General features: G+C 39.9%; 1 pseudogene; it reads right to left on the bottom strand.

Annotated features, from left to right (window-relative positions):
* Positions 1-3,398: 3,398 nt before the first annotated feature.
* Positions 3,399-4,744, bottom strand: LOC115172836 (transcription factor Sox-11-like; annotated as a pseudogene).
* Between the last annotated feature and the right edge of the window lie 414 nt (positions 4,745-5,158).

The raw sequence follows: 5,158 nt of genomic DNA on the forward strand, positions 1-5,158 counted from the left end.
ATGGGAAAAATCACTAATCCTATAGGATGTTTTGACTAGGGTAGATTTCCATGTATTTATTTAAGGAAATAGAAGGAACATTTCAACAGTCACTAATTTAATTTCACCGTGTACCAATGGCATTAGCCCTGAGCGGATATTTCGGAGGAACACGAAATCAATATTCATATTCTATTGGGAATTGCCCCGGAATCCATTAGTAACATTGACCAATAGGTCAGGTAAAGTAATAGATCAATGTTTTATTACAAATTTGCAAACTGACTTAATGGCAGGGATAAACCTGTGCAGTCACGCATGGCAAATATTAATCATTCAATTCTATTGGTGTGATGAGCACAGACCATTTCCAGCCATGCAGGGCTCCTCCTGACTTCTGATAGGTTACCAGTGACGACTTGTGCCCACTGGTTCTCAGTGGTGACAAAGGCAGCATCTCCATGGTTTAACAATCATCCATGTCAGACGCCAGTCTACATTGTGAAAGGGAGAAACCAACAAATGTCATCACGAATTCGTTTTGATATTTAAAAAATATTGATCATAATATCGTTCATATCGTGTTGTGCGCTATGTGTATGGATAATGAAGACCGCCTTCTTTTCTCATGTGACCAATAACATTTGAATTATGGTTTAGGTACACATTGCAAAGACTGTTTAGAAAGAGTGCATTTTTTCCCCTTGGAAAAAAGCGAGAGCCCCGCTCTTATATGTGATCACTTATTATTCATCAACCGACAGCGCAATCATGCTATGTATTTGCTACCCTTATTGTCAGCCACACAGTATTTCATGCCAGACTGACAGTAAATGTTTGTGTTTATATTGAAGATATCCTACAGAGTATATTTCATGTGGAGTTTTAGTTGACTCAGAACTTTATTCTTAATCTCTGTTACTGCCAACAAGCAGCCTGTTATTGATCATACTGCTCGACCTTCAAGTCACGTGTATTTCTGAATATCGTTACTTCTCTCCTTACAGATGGGAGACAGTCATCAGTGAGGCTTGTTATTATGTAGTTGCTATTATTACACATGCGTAAATCCATATCCATATTTGACATAAGGCCTATAAATAACTGATATGCAGCTTTCCCTCATCCTTCTATATTTGTTTACCAATTAAACTGTGAAGATAACATGACAAGTTTATAACAGATAAGTCAATGCTTTAGAACCTATTTCAGTTTGTCTGGTAAACAAGCAACGATAAACACCTGTAGAATTGACGCACGCAGTGGCGCGCATTCTGTTCATACTCAACTCTTGGAATGTAATCATTTCTATTCTAGGTCTAAGATGAGATGTTGTGTTTTAGCTCAGAGGGGTAATTCCGAATCAGGCATAGACAGGGAGCCAGTAGGCAGGCACACATGCTGAGAGAACTGATGTAAAAAGGGGCTTGTGAGTGGCGTCTCTGGTTACCAACACCGTTTATGAGGAAGCACAAATTCACCAATCACATTGCTCAGCGTGTTGGAGCGCGCTTTTCAATTTCTTAAAGCTACGGTGTCCTTACAGTCACATTATGCAAGTAAAGGGAGAACTGGAATACACATTTTTATATGCAATATATTTCAACACTGTAGTTTTCATGTATACCTGTTGGTTTTATTCAATGCGATTTCACATATCAGTTTGAGGCCATTTCAGTTGAGTTCAGCCAATATGCAATGTTATTTACTCATCATCATTATTCCTATGCAATATGCACATTATAAGCAAAATTGTTCCCATGCAATACAATTAAGATGTTTTTCTATGGCCATAAAGCTGTCTGTTCTGACAAAAATATGCATCCAACATTTTCTGTCATGACCCCTTTTCAAGATCAACAATACATACTGTATTATTCACAAACTGAAAGGACAGTTGATGGTGGTATGTACTTGTTTATTAAAAGATGAGTCAAAGAGAGATTCACACTTGGAATGTGAAATAACTACTGCCATGAACCTTTTAACATTTTCCTGGCATATAATTAGGTCATGTTCCAAACCTTGTACTCAAACAGACTTCATATGTAAGACCCACATAAAAATAAACAATATCTGTCTTAAGTGCAAGAAACAAAAATACAGGTTTATGGTTAATGTTTAAGAAAAGAAGGCAGTCTTCAGTTTGAAATAAAACATTTCATTTCATGAAACAGGACTACGGAATGTTATTTTTTGCTTGCTTGCTTGACTGATGCCAGACCACCCACATTAAAGTATGCCCCTTGCAGTACTTCTCTTTTTTCCCCCAGAATTTTGGGGTCAGTTTTACACAGTTTGGTTGAGATATGTTTTGGATATGCCCAATATCCAAACTTGTGAGTCAAATAACATTCAAATTGGTATCTTTGTTTTGCCTTTTAAATGCATCACACCACATGGCCATATTAAGTCATTTTGTATCAGTTCCAGCTGATTTGTCTATATTCTGTCGAGGCAGAGTTCAGCATCGTGACAGGTAATGATATTGACAGTGCACAAGGCTGTTTTTCCATCACTTGCTACAAAATGCAGATGGCCTGTATTTTAAAAGTATATATTGCACAAAAAATGAGGGGGGAAAAAACAGTATGTGCCATAAAAAATACCAAAATCCAGTTTCACACCTGCGATTTGGGACCCATCCACATATCACGAGTATGATATACATAAACTCCTAACTTTACTATATTACAGTACATATACAATCTTGAAACTAATCCCATCACTGAGGTATGTTGTCCCCATGATGTCATTGTAGCCTATCTTCTACAAATACTTAACAAATCTGCTCTACAACTGTACAAAATCTTAAAATCCACAAGGCATTTTGATGCAAGTTTTAATTTAACTTAATCCTTAAAACCAGGACTTCCTTGCATGCGAAAACAAATGATAATGGGAAGAAGTGCCTGAAACTCACTGAAAGCACAGTAAGAACATTCCCTTTTAACTGTACAAAAATATGCCTGAAAATATTTTACTTTTCTTTTAAAAAGATGAGGTCTGTTATGTATCAAAATGTTTCCTCCGCACCTGTATTCTGAAGAGGTTTAGACTGCTTCATTTTCAAATCAGGAGGTAAACGGAATCAGTTACAAAAAAAAATGTTTGCGGCATATAGAAATTACATAAAACCATTGTAAAGTAACATCCTGAACATTGTCAGTTCAAGGATTTGCTTTGAGTCAGTCCACAGTCCTACGTTTTCAGTTCCCTGCAGTTTAAAGAGGATAAGATGCATAGAAGTTCACAGATTTTTCCCTTTGTGGTCCGTTTTAGTTGAACAGTAATTTTAGACCTACAGAAAAATCCATAAAACCCTGTCATTCTGCCAGAAAAACATTTGCAGACTTTTTTGCTACAGTACCAGCTTCATAAGCATCTAATTCCTCAAACCTCACCTCGCCTCCTCCCCCGACCTCTAGAAACCAGAGGAGGCAGGGCTATAGGAACAACTTGAACAGGACATCATTTCATTTATCCTTCTCTGTTATAAGTCGGATCTTTTCAATTTAATATGTGAACACCAAGTCAGAAAAGTTCGCCTCCAACCAGTCCCCTGCTATCATTTCACTGAGCTCTGGTGTGCAATAGTCTGGAAATTCAAAGTGAGAGCCCAGACTGCCCTCGCTGAATGAGTCCAAATCTTTATCCACAAGAGAGAGGGAGAGATTTCCTGAATTCGGGTTGCCCACCTCCGGCCCTTGAGCGTTCGGGGCGAAATTTAAACTGAAGTCAAAAAGCAAGTCGTCCGCGTCCTCACTGGAACTGGAAGATGTTGAAACTGACCTAGAAGATGCTGGTGAGGCGGAAGCTGGGTACATTGTGCTCTGCTTAGTACTGTTTTTGAAATTGTAAAACAGTCTGTTCGGAGCCGCATTCCGTACGTCTTCATACATGCTGGTTCCCTCGGACTCAGCAGAGGAGCTCAACGTTGGGCTTGTGGGAACTTTTGCTACATTATACGGCCTCATCTCCTCCTCGTCCTCCTGTTTAATCCGCATACGATAGTCCTCCTCGTATTCATCATCGTCATCATCATCTGTGAGTTCACTTTTAACAGTCTTTGTAACTTTTGGGAACACACAGTCATCCCCGTAGCGGTGAGACAATTTAGAATGGGTCTTAGTCTTTATTTTGGAGCATTTCTTACCGGAAGTCTTTGCCATTTTGCTGCAAGATTTCTCCGGAGATGGTGCTGATGGTTTTGAACTGTCGAGCTTTGGTTTTTTCTTGGGTCTATACTTGTAATCGGGATAATCAGCCATGTGTTTTAACCGGAGCCTCTCCGCTTCCCTGATGAAGGGTATCTTTTCACTGTCCTTTAGCATCTTCCATCTTTTCCCCAGCCTTTTGGAAATCTCGGCGTTATGCATGTCCGGGGACTGCTCCATGATCTTTCTCCTTTCAATTTTGGACCAAACCATGAATGCATTCATCGGTCTCTTTATGTGGCCGGTTGCTGTCTTGCACCAGTCTGGGTTTATCTGCACAGGGCTGCAAGCAATAAATTCACTCTCCTCGGAATCGGTAGCCTCCCTGGACATGGTGCCCTCCGTCTCGCTGTTGTCGGTGTGCTGCACCATGGTCCTGTTTAAAAAGTTATCTTCCCCCAGACGTTGCAGTGTCTAACAGCCCACTGCCAAATCTCTGTATTCGCTTCGCCAATGTGTCCACGTCCTCTGTGTCCCAAGCTCTGGTCTCTTTTCCAGAGTTACAAACTGCCTTCTTAACTAGTTATTAGCTTTTTCATGTCCATTACGTCATTGATAAGTATCCAATCACGTCCCCTCCACTCCGCCCAAAAGACTCCATACAGTCCCTTAACCCGTTATTCCGCCCTCCCTAGCTCTCATTGGAGGTAGGATTTGGAGGTGGGTCGTGTGGTACGTTGTCTGGACCCTAATGTCTATGGCCCGGACACATGCTGCGCGAAACAGGCATATTAAACATACACTTAGCTCACAATCCTCTGAAGATGAACGAGCAATGAGAAGAGCAAATGATAAAACTCTCTTTATTTTATGTTTTAGCTGTGCTAAAATAATTCAGTCAGAGTATCAGAATGGAAAGACTAGGAGAGACGCGCAGTAGCCTGGTAATAATGTATCTGACTCACACACGCTTAGAAAAATGTGTCAGTTAACAGTTGTTTTTTTAAATTGATTTATTTTAA

This window comes from Salmo trutta, chromosome 33, assembly GCF_901001165.1.
Source record: "Salmo trutta chromosome 33, fSalTru1.1, whole genome shotgun sequence".
In the NCBI taxonomy this organism is placed as follows: domain Eukaryota; kingdom Metazoa; phylum Chordata; class Actinopteri; order Salmoniformes; family Salmonidae; genus Salmo; species Salmo trutta.